The sequence below is a fragment of the Nomascus leucogenys genome, chromosome 22a, assembly GCF_006542625.1.
Source record: "Nomascus leucogenys isolate Asia chromosome 22a, Asia_NLE_v1, whole genome shotgun sequence".
Lineage (NCBI taxonomy): Eukaryota > Metazoa > Chordata > Mammalia > Primates > Hylobatidae > Nomascus > Nomascus leucogenys.
In genome coordinates, this window is record NC_044402.1 from 16,121,730 (window position 1) to 16,139,957 (window position 18,228).

Genomic DNA, 18,228 nt, shown 5'->3' on the forward strand with positions numbered 1-18,228 from the left:
TGGCGTGAACCCGGGAGGCGGAGCTTGCAGTGAGCCGAGACCACGCCACTGCACTCCAGCCTGGGTGACAGAGCGAGACTCCATCTCAAAAAAAAAAAAAAAAAAAGAATGAAGACTCACTTGCCCACAGCAAGAAGGGATCCTGCCAGTAGATAGCCCCTGGATTTGAACTGTAACCCTTCCCTGGGTCTCCAGCCTGTCTGCCTAACCTGCAGATTTTGGACTTAACCAAACCTTCACAATCACATAGCCAATTCCTTAAAATAAATCTCTTTCTGTAGGAGTGTGTGTGTGTGTGTGTGTGTGTGTGTGATGTGTGTGTATGGGGTAGTGGGATGAATAGGGTAGGATGGCAAGTTTAAATTTGGGCCTGTGGAGTTTGCAGTGTTTATAGGAAATCTAAATGAATCTATACAAGGTAATTCCAAATTCAGATACAGGCTGGAAATAGAGATGCTAAGAAAAGCAGCTAACATTTCAATGTGTTACACCATGTGCCAGAAACTGTACTAAGCATGTTACATGTATGATTTCATTTAATCATTAAATAGCCAGCCTTGTGAGATGAGTCCTTTTATTATACTCTTTTCCAAGACTCCACAGCTAGAATGTGGCTAATTTGGGATTTCAACCCAAACAGTCTGACTGGAAGTTTTTGGCTTATAGGTAACAAATAAAGCAACAGGGATAAGTCAGTTTGCTCAGGCAGAGGATGTAGTTTAAGCAGAGGGCAGACAGTGAAACTCTAGAGAACAAGAACATTTACCTATAATTCAGGAGCAGAGATTTCCTTAAAGATTAAAAAGGAGGAGTTCAGAGAGAGAAAAGGAAAGCTGTGCAGAAGTTGGGTTAGTCATTCCAAGGGAGGAGCATGTTTCTAGAGGAAAGGCAGGAGAGGTCAAGTGCAGGAGGGATGATAAATGTCTATTGGCTTCAGCATCAGGGGTGGGGGTCGGCGGCACACAGACTGCTACAAGAGGAATGCTGCGGATATGTAGCTGTGGAAGGGATTCGGGCCCAGGAGGAGTGATGGGCTTAAACCCAACCAGGGTCACCAGGACTCTCCCACGCTGAGGGCGGCTGATATCACACCATATCCACTGATATCTTTGATAAGGGATTTTTGCCACTAGCGCATTCTTTGTTGTGTTCCTGAGCAATTTGTCATTTGCTTAATTTGATTTTACCAGCTTCCCAGTTACTCTGCAACCTCTGCCTCCTGGGCTCAAGTGATCCCTCCGCCTCAGCCTCCCAAGTAGCTGGGACCACAAGTGTGTGCCACCACACCCAGCTAGTTTTGTATTTTTTGTAGAGACGGGGTTTCGTTATGTTTCCCAGGCTGATCTTGAGCTCCTAGACTCAAGCAATCCTCCCACCTCAGCCTCCCAAAGTGTGAGATTACAGACATGAGCCACTGCCCAGCCACATCGTGTGCAACTTTGAAGATGTTTCTGCATTTTCTTTTTCCTACCGTTAGTAACTTTTATCTGGTGCTAGAGAGAAGATATAATGCAGATAAACCAAAGAGTGGAGATTAGGAAATTGGGTCAGGGTAAGCCCTGTTTCTCTTTGGAAATCATTATATAGAGGAAAACTTTTTCATTGTGGTTGCTGCATATACCCAAATATAATGCAGTCTTTCCCCAAACCCCCACCCCAAAATAGTCTCTCAGAAAAGTTGACTTCAGTTAAAATCTTTACAAAGTCATTCATATTACATGAAGCCGTCTTAGTTACTTTATTTTGAACAATAAATTCCCCTGGGAGAAGACATTTATATTCTTACAATAATAAGCTATGGCATCAGTTAAAAGAAAAACAAAGAATTTTAGGCAAGGCGCAGTGGCTCACACCTGTAATCCTGGCTTATTGGGAGGCTGAGGCCAAAGGATTGCTTGAGGCCAGGAATTCAAGACCAACCTGGCTAACATAGCAAGACCCCGTCTCAAAAGGAAAGGAAAGGAAAGGAAAGGAAAACTTTTAACAGATATATAGTAATTATTAATGTGAAAATGACCTCTCAATTACAAGTGTTGGAAATTGTTGAGAACAAGTCTTCTAAAAACACTTTAAGTTGCAATAAAACAAGTGATTATATTATGGAGTTCACAAGTAGCTTAGGATACAGTTTTCAAGGTCAGTATTCTTTTTATTTTTTCTTGTTGACTGAGAATCAAGGGTCATTATTATATAAAGATTCCAAAGGTACTATATCTTAGGCAACTTAGATGGAAATAAAGATGATGTGTTCTGAAAAACTCTAGAAAACTTATAAAGTGAGGCCAGGCATACTAACTCATGCCTGTAATCCCAGCACTTTGGGAGGCTGAGGTGGGCAGATCACTTGAGATCCAGAGTTTGAGAACAGCCTGGCCAACATGGTGAAACCCAGGCTCTACTAAAAACACAAAAATTACCTGGGCGTGGTGGTGCGTGCCTGTAATCCCAGTTACTTGGGAGGCTGAGGCATTAGAATTGCTTGAACCCGGGAAGTGTAGGTTGCAGTGAGCCATGATCACACCACTGCACTCTAGCCTGGGCAGTAGAGTGAGACCCCATTTCTAAATACACACACACACACACACACACACACACACACACACTTATACATATATGCTGTATTAGTCAATTTTCATGCTGCTGATAAAGACATACCTGAGACTGAGCAATTTACAAAAGAAAGAGGTTTAATGGACTTATAGTTCCACATGGCTGAGGAGGCCTCACAATCATGGTGGAAGGCAAGGAGGAGCAAGTCACATCCTACATGGATGGCAGCAGGCAAAGAGAGAGTTTGTGCAGGGAAACTCCTGTTTTTAAAACCATCAGATCTCATGAGACTCATTCACTATCAGGAGAACAGCATGGGAAAGACCTGCCCCCATGATTCAATTATCTCCACTGGGCCCCTCCCACAACAGGTGGGAATTATGGGACTTACAAGATGAGATTTGGGTGGGGACACAGAGCCAAACCATATCGTATGCATATATATTAAAATTGCCCAAAAGGCTTTTGTTTTGTATTTTTTCATGGAGCTACTGTCTTATGTACATAATTGTCTTATATTTGGGCAGATAAGGCACTCCATGAGCCCTGATGTAGACTGGCAAATATTTGCACTATATTTTTTTTTTTTTTTTTTTTTTTACCAGAAACACGTGCACTTTATTGAATGCCATTGTAGAAAAGTGTGTGAGGATAAAGGGCTGATACAGGACTCGGCTCCGGGGGCAGGGTGAGCAATGAAAGGTGGATATGTGGGATACAGGTCATGGGCAGAGCTCCTGGCCTCAATGATGCCTCCTGATCTATCGATAGGCCTGGAAGATCAATACTGGGATGACGATGAGCAGAATGGTCATGAGGATGCCCAGAATCAGGGCCCAGATGTTCAGGCACTTGGCAGTGGAGGCATAGGCCTGGGCCCCGGTCACGTCACCAACCATCTTCCTGTCCCTAGACTTCACGGAGTAGGTGAATGCTATGAAGCCCAGGCAGCAGGGGTTCATGAAGAGGGTGTTGAACAGGGACCAGACGACATGGTCGGGCACGGAGGTCTTGCTGCGGATGTGGACCACGGTGGGCATCGGGGAAGCAGGGTTGTGGGGTGCCCCCAGCACAGCCACCTCGTGCTCCTCCTTGAGCATCTCATAATTGAGGGGCTGGCCGCTGTTGACAGGAGAGAAGAAGGTTTGGACAGTGTGGTTCATGGTGTCCAGCGAAGACCAGCGGTGGTCGAGTTACGGGGATGGTTCTCTGCACTCAGTATTAATGGGTCACTACCTATAATCACAACAAGGAAAAGGCTGGGCTAGTCAGATGAAAGTCTAAAGGCTGACCCAGCCCTGCTGTATCCACAGAGCACAGCAGATGATGAACAATGTGCCTCCTGAGCCTGAGTGAGTGTCCGCTGTCGATGTTGGACTACATTGCCCAGATCCCCAGCTTTAAGATATCTTTGCCCCAGGTGCTGGGAAGGTTGTAGGCAGACAGCTCTCAGCTGTCAATCCTTTTTGGGAATAGCCTAGGCTGAAGAAAGCTTTCTTGTCCAAGGACATACTCCCTTTCCAGGATAGCCTGCAACCAATGACCAGTTGCCATTGTATGGAAGCTCAATCCCAGTGCCCCAGTTCAGACCAGTGCTGAAGGAGCTGCCTGTGACACTGAGGCCTTGCAGTGACTACACTGCAGCTTAATTCTCCCTCTTCCCAACCTTCCTTCTTTCCCTTTCTCCTATAGATGTTAATCTCAAACGCACTCCTCAAATAAATCCCCTGCCTGCCAATTTCTGCCTCAACAGAACAAAGGAACTCATGCGGTTTCAATAATCTTTTAAAAGCCAATTTATCTACAATGGAAAATCCACATGTTCTAAATAGCCATAAAGTTGTTTGTGGATACCAAAATTCAGAGAAACACTGAGATAGATAGATAGATAGTTTAATAGGCAGAACAGTAAAGACAGAGACTTATTGGGAATGAACTTCAAGAATTTTAAGATTTTTGAGTGAGTATAGTGCTATAGATGACGTGGAACTTGGTACACTCATGAATGAGGAGGCAACAGCCACTGGAACATAGGTGTGAAAAAAAGAGTGACGCAAGGATTTAAACAAGTTCAAAGACCCTGGAAATGACTCAGGGACCTGTCAGAGAGGGGAAGGCTGAGCCATTTTTGATGAATACAGAAAATGAGCAGGAATTATATGCATTATTTCATTAATTCCTTGACTATTTTATTTTATTTATTTATTTTTGAGACAGAGTTTCACTCTTGTTATCCAGGCTGGAGTGGAGTGGCACGATCCCGGCTCACTGCAACCTCTGCCTCCTGGGTTCAAGCAATTCTCCTGCCTCAGCCTCCGGAGTAGTTGGGATTACAAGCGTGTGCTACCACACCTGGCTAATTTTTGTATTTTTAGTAGAGACGGAGTTTCACCATGTTGGCCAGGCTGGTCTCGAACTCCTGATCTCATGATCTGCCTGCCTTGGCCTCCCAAAGTGCTGGGATTACAGGCAAGATTCCTTGGCTATTTATGAAGTCCTTCTACCATGTTAGCCTCTGTCCCAGCAGATGACACCATGAAGAGCTGTAAGATGCTACGTAGTTGGATGGTGTGAGGCTGAAGAGAAAGAGACATTCATGTGAAGGTAAAAACTGATGGTTTGGCCAGGTGTGGTGGCTCACACCTATAATCCCAGCACTTTGGGAGGCTGAGGCGGGTGGATCACGAGGTCAGGAGTTCAAGACCATCCTGACCAACATAGTGAAATCCCGTCTGCTCTAAAAATACAAAAAAATTAGCTGGGCACCATGGCAGGCACCTGTAATCCCAGCTACTTGGGAGGCTGAGGCAGGAGAATCACTTGAACCCAGGAGGCGGAGCTGGCAGTGAGCCAAGATCGTGCCACTGCACTCCAGCCTGGGTGACAGAGCAAGACTCCGTATCAGAAAAAAAAAAAAAAAGATGGTTTGGCCACGCAATGAGAAGATAAGAGAATATGGAGCTCTTCTTGCCCTCACCCCAGCTCCAGCTCCCTGCACGTCCTCAAGGGAGAGCAGGCTTCAGTTATAATTAGGAAGCAGGGGGAACATTTGGTAAAGGCTGGAATATGTTAGGAAATTTACTTAGCATTTTATAGGGATTCCAGAGGATGAAATGGGGGGTTTGGGAGAGAAAAGAGTGCCCGTAAAAACACTTCCATGCCATTTAAAGAGTGTGATGATGAAATTAGGGCTGAGATATTCTAGCAATCAATATTGAGACCAGTGATGTTTATTCATGATGGCGTGAGGGTAAACCAGATAACTGAGAGCCAAAGAGATCTACAGATGGACCTAACCCAATTAGGAAAATGAATAACACAATAGCAGGCCTAGTTTTTATAAATTATGCACACCGATAGGAATAACTTAAGAGTACAATGATTTACTTATTCAACTTAAATTGCTATGAGAATAACCCCTTAAAGAAAAAGATGGCATTATAACATTTAGCATGATGCAACACTATGGTGTTATGCGGCGTAGTTACTGAAGGCAGTAACAGACCAATCTAAAAAGAGAGGCTACAGTATTAAAATCATTCTGAACTCCATTAGACAAATGGCTGACTTTTCCATCTCCAGAAAGTAACAAATAGGAGAAACAAGGACAGACAAGACAGTCAAGAGATTACAGCAATATAGGGTCAAAGGAGAGCTTCCTCTTCACCCTCTGAAGGTTCGCTTGAAAAATCAACTCACAAAAGGCAGTTTAATGGGACAAAAGGCAGACAATTTATTTAACACATACACACAGAGAGCCACGCAGTGACCATCCACCCCGCAATGGGGTTTCGAAGCTTATATGCCATCCTGGCTAGACAGGTTATGGGAAGGGAGTGAAGAGGAACTCTGTCGAGGGGATTATTAGGAAGAATGAATGGATCAGGGAACAGATATTAACTTGTTCATTTTCTTGTGAAAGGGTCTGCTCAGGTGTGGTTACCTTCTTGGTCTTACAGGGAGGAGAAGAAGGAACAATGGTTCCTTTTGGTGGGTCTAGATCTTAGGCAGATAAAGGTTTTGAGAGAGACAATGGGGTGGAGAAGTTCAGAGAGACCTTGAGGCTTCTTCAGTTCAGTATGTCAGACCACCATATTTTAGGGTATCGGTTTCTGAGCCCCAGTAGTAACATTAAGAGAAGGAAAGACGTAAAAAAAAAAATTGTTGTAAAACAAACAAAAAATTAAAAACAAAAAAAGACTGTTAAAAGAAAATGTAGCATAGAGCAAGAGGCATGTTTGGAAAAAGTGATCACCTTTTAGGAAGTTGTCAATGGATGAGATCCTACTTAAGCAAGCATTCCCAGGTGTGAGACCATCACTTTGCCTTTGAGATGCCGGGGGTTAAAATGGCATCTCCAAGAAAAATGTATCAAGTGTGATACATGAATGCAAAAAATGTAGAAAATGTAAGGCATTGTTCTTACATTTTCCCCCCACCTTTGTATACCATCAGATTGGCACTTTTCATGGTAATAAATTCATGGTTGAGAGGGGGCACGGAGTGGCCAGAGAAAGGCTGTCTCAATAGCATTTTACAACCGGCATGTTCTTTGATTTTTAAAATTATTTTATTTTTCAGGCTATGCTTCAACTTTTCTTCCTAGGATTGTTTTTTTTTTCTCTGTGCAAGTTATCTTTAAATAATAAAATCTCTTTCCCTCCTAGTATGCAATGCTCGTAACGACTTCAATGAAACATTTAGGTCCTCTGGAACCCAGGACTGTTTTGAGATTCACATCATTACAAAATATGTCCCATTAAGACGATGCACAAGCTGAACGGGAGTTAATGAACCTGCATTCTTGCAGGATAATTCAAACTTTAAGGGTGATATTAACTTAAATAAAATAAGAAAGGGAAGAAAAATCAGGTTCATTGTACACCAGAGATCATGATCTTTATCCTCTCAGTTCATAAAAGCTTATCTATTGCTCAGTTACTCTCATACCATTATTAGAGTGGTTGTAGAGCACATAAATGTATATAATTAAGTGCCCCTCTGTGGCCATTAAAGGGCCGCCTGCGTTTCCACAGGGAGCACACGTGGAAGTTGATTCACAAGCTTATAAGAGTGTGTCAGTACCTTTCACCTTTATGACATGCTGCATGGAAATATGTGGCATCTGCCACTTATGATCCAAAGCAACAGTGGGGAAAGTATGGCCTGTGGCCAAATCTGGCCCACCATCTGTTTTGTAAATAAAGTTTTATTGGAACACAGCCACACCCATGTATTTACATATTGTCTATGGCTATTTTAGTCCTGCCACAGCAGAACTGAATAATTGCAATGGAGATTGTAAATGGCCCACAAAGCCTACGATATTTACTATCTGGCTTTTTAAAGAAAAGTTTTTGCTGGGTGTGATAGCTCATGCCCATAATCCCAGCACTTTGGGAGGCCAAGGTGGTGGGATCTCTTGAGTTCAAGACCAGCCTGGACAACACAGTGAGACCTCATCTCTACCAAAAAATAAAAATAATTAGCTAGGCATAGTGGTGCCGGCCTGTGGTCTCAGCTACTCAGGAGGCTGAGATGGGAGGATCCCTTGAGCCAGAGAGGTTGAGGCTGCAATGAGCCATGATTGTGCCACTGCACTCTAGCCTGGGCTGCAGAGTGAGACTCATCTCAAACAAACAAACAAACAAAACAAAACAAAATGGCCAGGGATGGTGGCTCATGCCTATAACCCCACCACTTTGGGAGGCCAACGCAGGAGGATCACTTGAGGTCAGGAGTTCGAGATCAGCCTGGCCAACATGGCAAAACCCTGTCTCTACTAAAAATACAAAAATTAGCCAGGGGTGGTGGTGCATGTCTGTAATCCCAGCTACTTGGGAGGGTGAGGCACAAGAATTGCACCCGGGGGGCAGAGGTTGCAGTGAGCTGAGATCACGCCACTGTACTCCAGCCTGGGTGACAGAGAGAGACTTCGTCTCAAAAAAACAAACAAACAAAAGACATGGTTTCACCATCTATTTGGTCTAAAGGCAAACCTTTGCTCTATACCTGTTGACCAAATACATAATTGTAAAATGAGTAAAAGCTATATTAAATTAGTCAAATATGTAGTTCAGAACACAATATTTATATTGCCTATGATATCAAGGTTCTAGGAGTCACTTGACCTACTGAGGAATATTAGTCTCTTTTTAAAAGCCTACACTTGGTATTTTAAGCTCTTCTTTCGTTGTCAAGAAATTAAATAAATAAATAAAAACAATAGCCACGAGTTTTCGTGAACCCTCCTGAAACACAATGTCTCGTGTTCCCCTTCTGGCTCTGTGGCAGCTGTTAACTATCAAATACTATTTCTAGAACTGTGCTGACATCAGTCGATGATGATACACAAAGCTGTTTGGCATGACACACACTGTGCAAGTTGAGGCTGTTAAAATGAAACAGCTCTGTTAAAATTAACTCTATTCACATCGCAGGGAAAATATCTAAGTTTGCCAAATCAATTCCTTCCTATATCAGTGGGGAAGAACCATTTTCCAACCTCTAAAAAGGTGATTTAGACACAGGAGAGCAAAAAAACCTCCAAAATTAAAATGATAAAACAAAAATTTGCTTGACAGCAAAAGTACTTCCAAATGAATGAAATTGAATCCAAAACTGTGCCTGCAACGAATTTAACTGACAAGAAAGTCTGCATAATGGACTTGGTTTTATTATTAATGCTAATATGGGTACATTTTTGTTCTATTGTGCTGATAGCAAGAAGATAAATGCCCACCGAAGGCACTAAAATATCTCCACTCGGTTGAAATACTGATTATAGTTAGAATGCAAACACTTATTCTTCACTTGTGAGAAAGAACCATTTTTTTTAAAAAAAGAAAGTGCTACTATAGAGGCCATTTCAGAATCAGGTAGAGCTTTGAAATAGAATTTCTTAAAATAATGTCGTGCAACACTTAATGAAGAGTTTCTTTGTAAAATTTTAAATTATGTAGATATAACTTTATCAAAATGATAAATATATTCATTGCATGATTTCTAATTAGCACTTCTTTAAAATTAATAATTAGCCTTACAGAGTCCTTATAATCAGGGGTTGAAGTTTACATTCAGGAAGACTAAGTCTAATGGTATAAATGATTTTTTTTACCAGCTCACCTCCCCCTGAAAATCAGTGCTTCAGACTCTCTCCTTCCCTGAACCCCAAGTCACAGGAGCAGGCAAACAGGGATTGAGAGGCATGAGGACTGTGCCCAGGAGTATCCGGCCAAGGGTGGAAGCTCCACAGTTGTTTGCAGTCAGGAGGGCCAAGGGTCTGGAAGCCAGGGAGTTCGGGCCAAAGCCACGGTGTGTCAAGCCAGTAAATCAGTTAATCTGAGAAGCAGCAATTGGGTTTTGGAGATCAAGACTAGTATAAGGTCAGAAACTCCAGGAGGTTAGTAACAGCAAGGAAATAGAATGTAGGCATGTCAGCCCTGAAGGTAATTTCTATTTGTGCTTGCTTTTAGGGGACCTATTTATGTTCCCCATGGCAGCGTGCAGGGTACTGGTTACAGCTGCTTTAAGAGTGAAACTACTGTAGATAAACCTTGATCCTAGCTGAAGCTAGCCTTCAATTACAAGAATGCTGTTACAGACCTCGGTCATGTAGAGATTATTTGAATGGCAATTACCCCTGTACTCTAAGCCTGTACTAATCATTCTAAATTCTCCCACTACTTGCCTTCCCGGTTGATTCATTTAGTTAACCTTTCTCTACTTTCTAGATCACTGATGTCTAAGGTAGGCAGAATGTTAGATGGCCCCCAAGATTCCCTGCCCCACTGGTGGATATACCCCCTCCCCTTGAGCGTGGCAGGATCAGAGAATGTGGTGAGATGTCACTCCCTTGACGAGGCTACTCATCCGTTGACTTGGAGTTAATCAAAAGGGAGCCCTATCCTGGGTGGGCCTGATCGAATCAGACAAGCCCTTTAAAAGAAACTGAAGGTCAGAGAATATATGCTGCTGGCCTCTGGAAGAAAGAAGCAAGCTTTGATGTTGTGAGAAGAAGAGGTCACATGGTAAGGACCTGAGAGTGGTCTCTGGGAGCATTAAGCTGTCCCTTGGTCACACAGATGCAAGGATATGAATTCTGCCAACAAGTACTAAGCTTGGAAGAGGACCCCGAGCCTCAGAGGAGATCCCAGTTCACACCTTGATTTCAGCCTGCTGAGACCCTGAGTGGAGGGCCTCGCTAATCCGCACCCAAATTCCTGACCTAGGGAAACTACGAGATAATACATTTATGTTGCTTTAAGCTGCTAACTTTGTAGTAATTCATGCTGCAGCAATAAGAAACGAATGCCCTCTCCAATAAAACTTTCTGTGATAATGAAAATATTCTATATTTGCTTTGCCAATATAGTGGCCACTAGCCACATGGGGCTACTGAGCATTTGAAATGAGGCTAGTGTAAGTGAGGAACTGAATTTTTTATCTTATTTAATTTTAATTGCCGGGCACAGTGGCTCACACTCGTAATCCTAGCACTTTGGGAGGCCAAGGCGGTGGACCGTCTGAGGTCAGGAGTTCGAGACCAGCCTGGCCAATATGGTGAAACCCTATCTCTACTAAAAATACAAAAATTAGCCAGGCGTGGTGGTGGGCGCCTGTAATCCCAGCTACGCAGGAGGCTGAGCCAGGAGAATCACTTGAACCTGGCAGGCGGAGGTTGCAGTGAGCTGAGATGATGCCACTATACTCCAGCCTGGGCAACAGAGTGAGACTCCATCTCAAAAATAATAATAATAATAATAATAATTTAAACTTATTTAAGCTTGGGTAGCCATAGTGGCTAATGGCCACCCTACTGGACAGCACAGTTCTTTTTTTTTGAGACAAAGTCTTGCTCTGTCGCCCAGGCTGGAGTACAGTGGCGCGGTCTCGGCTCACCACAATCTCTGCCTCCCAGGTTTAAGCGATTCTCCTGCCTCAGCCTCCCGAGTAGCTGGGACTACAGGCATGTGTCATCACACCCAGCTAATTTTTTGTTATTTTTAGTAGAGATGGGGTTTCACCATGTTAGCCAGGAAGGTCTCGATCTCCTGACCTCATGATCTGCCCGCCTTAGCCTCCCAAAGTGCTGGGATTACAGGCATGAGCCACTACACCTGGCCAGACAGCACAGTTCTAGATTAATAATAATGAAGACAACAATCCTTTGATTTTATGTTTTTGATCATAAATAGCTCTCTTCTGAGTTTAATTTTTGAAACTTAATCTTAAAATCTCTAAGACGACTATATGAGAAACCACACATGATCCAGCCCTGCTTCCTCTCTGGCGTCAGCTCATTCCCTTCTCCAAACCACAGAGTTTCTTCCAGTTATTTGAGTGCACCAAGCTCTTTCTCACCTGAAGTCTTTCATACATGCCTCTCCCTTCATCAAGACACTCTGCCCTGCATTCTTCATCTGATACCTATTTAACATTTAAGTCTCAGCCCAAATGTCACCTTCTTGTAGAAGAACTCCTTAGTATCTTGTATCAGTTAGCTATTGCTGTGTAACAAACTATGCCAAAACTCAGTAGCTCTGGCCAGGCGCGGTGGCTTACGCTTGTAATCCCAGCACTTTGGGAGGCCGAGGTGGGCGGATCACGAGGTCAGGAGATTGAGACCATGGTGAAACCCCGTCTCTACTAAAAATACAAAAAATTAGCCGGGCGTGGTGGCAGGCGCCTGTAGTCCCAGCTACTCGGAGAGGCTGAGGCAGGAGAATGGCGTGAACCCAGGAGGCGGAGCTTGCAGTGAGCCGAGATTGTGCCACTGCACTCCAGCCTGGGCGACAGAGCGAGACTCCATCTCAAAAAAAAAAAAAACAAAACAAAAACTCAGTAGCTCAAAACATGCATTATTGGAGTTCTTGCATTTAAGCCTGTTTCACACATGTGCCTTTGAAATGGCTGGACACTCTGCTTTTTTTTTTTTTTTTTCTGAGACAGATCCCACTATATTGCACAAGCTAGACTTAAACTCCTGGGCTCAAGCAATCCTCCCACCTCAGCCTCTAGAGTAGATGGGACTACAGGCGCTTTAACCCAGGATTGGCTAGAGTACATTAGCAGGGACAGGTCAGTTCTATGTGTCTCTCATCCTCCCGTTAAGACCAACAGGCTAATCTGGTGTATTAGGTCATTCCTGCATTGCTGTAAAGAAATACCTGCGACTGGGTAATTTACAAAGAAAAGAGGTTTAATCGGCTCACAGTTCTGCAGGCTGTACAAGAAGCATAACATTGGTATCTGCTTGGCTACTAGGGAGGCCACAGGAAACCTCAATCATGGCAGAAGGTGAAGGGTGAGCCAGCGTGTCACATGGCCTGAGCAGCAAGAGAGAGAGAAGCGGGAGGTGCCACACACTTTTAAATGACCAGATCTCACAAAAATGTACTCATGATTGAGAGGACAGTACCAAGAGGATGGTGCTAAACCATTCATGAGAAATCCACCACCATGATCCAATCACCTCCCACCAGGCCCCACCTCCAACACTGGAGATTACAATTTGACGTGAGATTTGGTGGTGACACAGATCCAAATCCTATCACCTGGACATGTCCTTCTCATGGCAATGGCAGAAGCACAATAGCCAGGGATAAATGCATTTGGACTGTTGAGACCTAGGCTCAAGACTGGCACAACATCACTTTTGCCTTCTCCTATTGGTCAAATCAAGTCAAAAGGCCAAAGCCAGAGTTAGAAAGTAAGGACACTACCCCTTTTGTGGGAGGGGCTGCAACGTCACATGGCAAACGGCTTGGATACAGGGAAGGGTGAAGAATTGGGGTCAGTGATGAAATTTTCCATATTTCCTTCATTCGGATTAGATCCCACACTCAGTATCTCATAGGAAAGACTTTTCTTTCCAGGTACTGGTACTTGGTAATTATGTATTTACTTGTGAGATTACTTGTTTACTGTGTTAGTCTGTTTTCATGCTACTGATAAAGACATACCCGAGACTGGGAAGAAGAAAGAGGTTTAACTGGGCTTACAATTCCACATGGCTTGGGAGGCCTAAGAATCATGGTAGGAGTTGAAAGGCACTTCTCACATGGTGGTGGCAAGAGAAAGTGAGAGAGATGCAAAAGCGGAAACCCCTGATAAAACCATCAGATCTTGTGAGGCTTATTCACTACCACGAGAACAGTATGGGAGAAACCACGCCCACGATTCAAATTATCTCCCACTGGGTCCCTCCCACAACACATGGGAATTATGGGAGTACAATTCAAGATGAGATCTGGGTAGGGACACAGAGCCAAACCGTATCATTTACCTACTGTTCTCCCCACAAGGCTATGAGGTCACGATTCATATTTATTTTGTTCACTGCTGTGTCACAGTACCTATGACACTTAATTACTGAATAAATGAATGAACAAAATATTGAAAGAACATTTTTTAAAGTTGAATATGTTCTGATGAACAGGATCTGATGACAGATCGTTAAAAGTTGAGCAAGATTTGGTAGCTATTATCAGAGTATGAGGAAGTATCATTTAACAAACTAATTTATGAAAGTCATGAGAAGTAATTGAAGAATGGAGGATGTGTGTAGATACATACATTTAAAAAATTACTTGAATATATGAAGGCAGAGGAGTCAGAAGGAAGGAAGAGAGAGAGAAGGGAGGAAAGGAGGGAGGAAGGAAGGGAGAGAGGGAATGAGAACTGACAGGTTATGGCAGTTAGAGATCAGGTATCCTAAGACTGATCCTTGGAACTATAATGCAAACTCTTCTACTAGTCAGTGTGTGATTAACCAGAATATGCCTCATGTAGGAGCCAGTAATAGAATAATAGACTCTGTATACATAACACAGCATTGTTTACCTTGGAAGGTGCTTCTTTCTAATTGTGCAGCTATCTCTCCAGAGGCAACTGTACAAATAGTCTTGAGACCCCGGTACACATATCATCCACTTTGTATTTGCAGCCACATTGAATGTTCTTATAAGCTCTATTTTTTCTCTTTACCTCTTGGACCATGCACAATCTCAAACATTTAACCCCCTGCCACCATCTCTCATGGCCATCCTCCAGTTATTGTGTTGTTGGGAAGTCCTCAACAGGGTTTGTAAAAGGTCTATGGAAAGGATCACTGAAATATTGTTGTTGCCCTTGCTTTAGTGCTGTGTTGCTGGGATGAAGGTGAAACTATCTCTGATTTTCATTGAATCATACAGAATTTCAGAGACAAACACAAGTTTTTGGTCTGCTACCAGTCTAGTCTTAGATGCCAATAAAGATTTCATATGTTTCTTAATTTTATTTGCATGCATGATATATATATGTACACATGTCCTTTTTTTTTTTTTTGAGACAGAATCTTGCTCTGTCACCCAGGCTGGAGTGGTGCAATGGTGCGATCTCCGCGCACTGCAACTTCTGCTTCCCAGGTTCAAGCGATTCTCGTGTCTCAGCCTCCTGAGTAGCTGGGATTACAGGCATGCACCACCACACCCAGCTAATTTTTTCTATTTTTAGTAGAGATGAGTTTCACCATGTTGCCCAGGCTGGTCTCGAACTCCTGAGCTCAGACAATCCGCCTGCCTCTGCCTTCCAAAGTGCTGGGATTACAGGTGTGAGCCACCTCACCAGTCACATGTGTCCTTTTTAATCGGGATCACAAATAGCTGCAGGGTGTTAGCATATTACTTTCTTTGCTGTAAGCAGCATTTGACCTCTTGAGTCTTGAACTCTGCCAACAATCTAATCTACGGATGTGAGGCAACAGGGTACAGGGTTTCTAACTGCCCTAGAGAATGTGTCTTTAAAAAGTTTTGTGTTTGCTATTTGTACTGGTTCAAAAGTATGCAGAAATGCTTATTAAACACCTTCTGTGTTCTAGTGCTGGGAACGCTAAGATGGACGACTAGATCCTTGTCTTCATGGAGCCCTCAATCTAGTGGGTGAGGCAGACATGTGTAAGCTAATGATTGCAAAGAGATATGATGCATGCTACAAGATGAAGATGTGAACCAAGTCAATGGGAACATGAAAGATGAATCAATTAATTTTGCCTGGAGGGCCCTCTGAGAGGGAGATGAGGCTTGAGCTTAAAAGGAGTAGAAATTGACAAGTAGATAAGGAGTAAAGAGCAAACCAGGCAGCAGACAAAATTTGAGAGATGTCAGGGTCCAGACCAGGAAGGACATACTTCGTTATACATACTAAGAAGTCTGGGTTTTATACCCTAGGGCAGTAGTTATTAAATGGGGCCCCTGGACCAGCACCACCACCATCACCTGCAAACATGTTGGAAAGGCAACTCGTTAGCCTCCACCCCACACTTACTGAGTCAGAAACTCTGGGAATGGAGCCCCATCATGTGCATTTTAACAGTCTTCCAAAGGAGTCTGATGTGTGCTCAAATCTGAGAAGGCTGCTCTTGGTGATGAAGAGCCATGAATAGGTTTGAGTGGGGAAATGGCGTGGGCCCATCTAGATGTTTAGAAAGGTGGCTCTGGCCGTAATATGGAGGGTGAATTAGAATTGGGAGAAGGAGTGGAGGTGAGCGGAGGCAGTGAGACAGTTAGGAAGCTATGGTATCAGTGGAGGCCATGATAAGTCATGATAAATCATGATAAAGTATGAGACATTGCCTAGCCATGGCAGCCAGAGAGATGACCTTGCGTTTGCTGTAACATGCAGGGTCCTTAAAGACATTTAGGTTGTTGAGAAGCTTCACACCCCATTATCTAAACCAGTGGCTAAAGAGCTCTGAGGCTGCCAAGGAATTATGCAAAGGACTTATGAATCCATGTACACACCTAGACTAAATAAATCATGGAGCTCATACACATGTGAACTACCATTCTCAATATATACAGTTTTTATGAGTAATATTTTACACATTCATTTAAAATAATAACTTCCAATTTTTTTTTTTGAGACAGGGTCTTGCTATGTCACTCAGGCTGGAGTGCAGTGGCATGATCTCAGCTCACTGCAACCTCCACCTCCTGGGCTCAAGCGATTCTCATGCCTCAGCCTCCAGAATAGCTGGGGCTACAGGCGCCTGCCACCATGCCTGGCTAATTTTTGTATTTTTAGTAGAGACAGGGTTTTGCCCTGTTGGCCAAGCTGGTCTCCAACTCCTGGCTTCAAGTGATCTGCCCACCTCAGCCTCCCAAAGTGCTGGGATTACAGGTGTGAGCCACTGCTCCATAACTTCCAAATTCTTAGTAATGCTGTCTCATTATTTTTGCATCAGATACTAAAATACAACTACCACTCTAAGGGGATACTGAAAGTTTTGAAAATACCATAAGGGAGTTGTCATCTTGAAAAAGTTCAAAACCATTGATTGGGTGCCTAGAATGCCACTTTGTTATAATTATTGATGTTTGACAGTGTCAGGAGACTCTGTACTGCATTTGAGGTTCACATGCATGTGGAAATTTTAATACTGTTTTGGTCCTCTGATTTTTTTTTTCTCTTTATTGGGGTTGAGTTTGTAAGCTCAGCACTCAAGAGATTGTTTAGTTCCTCTTAGTATTTGCATATGATTAGGGTAGTGGCCACTAAGTAAGTGACGATTCTTACATTAGAGCTTTCCAGTCTAAAACACCCAGATCTCCCAAAGGTATGATTAACTGAAAGATTAACTTAGTTTACAACCTAATTATAATTTCCTTTACAAAGGAGAGATCTCTTTATTAAAACAGATAACATTAAAAAGCAGACAGCCCCACCAAGTAAATTACTAAAGAAAATATACGCCTAAGTACATTTGCTACATTTTCACCCATCCTTAAATCTTATCAGTCATTGTCTAATCTTTGTTTTTTCTTAAAGCTTTGTAGAAAAAATTGTTTTCAGCATTGGAATCATTATACTTCTAATCACAGCCCCTGACTGCTCTGTCTGGCTAGCGCCGTAACTTTTCCCAAAGCTCCTGGCTTTCAGAGCCACTAGGATTAGATCTGCTTGTATGGCTGGTGGGATTTATTAAACAAATGGACTTTCCAGGACAGATGGCTCCTCTGCTCTCACCTACCCACTGCAAGGCTGAGACTATCGGGCTCATCTCCCCTTTGCTTAAAAATCGAAGACCCATTCTGAATTTTCTTCAGTAGGGGGTTGGAATGTTTATACCAGGAGAGCCTCACCTCCTGCTATTTACTGCTGCGTTCACCAGGAACCTCGCTTGTCTTCCTGCTTTGTGTCACACCATCTATCTTTCTATGTAACAGCAATCATTACAGAAAGCACTTTTTTTTTTGAGACAGAGTCTTGCTCTGTCACCAGGCTGGAGTGCAGTGGCGTGATCTTGGCTCACTGCAACCTCTACCTCTACCTTGCTGGGACCACAGGCGCATGCCACCACACCTGGCTAATTTTTTATATTTTTAGTAGAGATGGGGTTTCACCATGTTGGCCAGGATGGTCTCCATCTCTTGACCTCGTGATCCGCCTGCCTCGGCCTCCCAAAGTGCTGGGATTACAGGCGTGAGCCACCGCGCCCTGCCACAGAAAGCACTTACAGACATATATGATGAGTTTATATCAGCACCACAATGTGACTTTATATTATGCTTGTTTTATGGTTCTCCAGAGAAAGAGAACTACAGCATGTGTGTGTCTATACATATATATGTACAGACATGCACACACACACACACACACACACACACACACACACACACGAGAGAGAGAGAGAGG

At 43.3% G+C, this 18,228-nt stretch overlaps 1 pseudogene across 1 annotated transcript; it reads right to left on the bottom strand.

The window, feature by feature from the left end:
• Window positions 1-3,127: 3,127 nt before the first annotated feature.
• LOC100585336 lies at window positions 3,128-3,713 on the bottom strand (annotated as a pseudogene). The gene has a single exon (XR_004027821.1). The product of XR_004027821.1 is annotated as an interferon-induced transmembrane protein 3 pseudogene (transcript).
• Window positions 3,714-18,228: the final 14,515 nt, after the last annotated feature.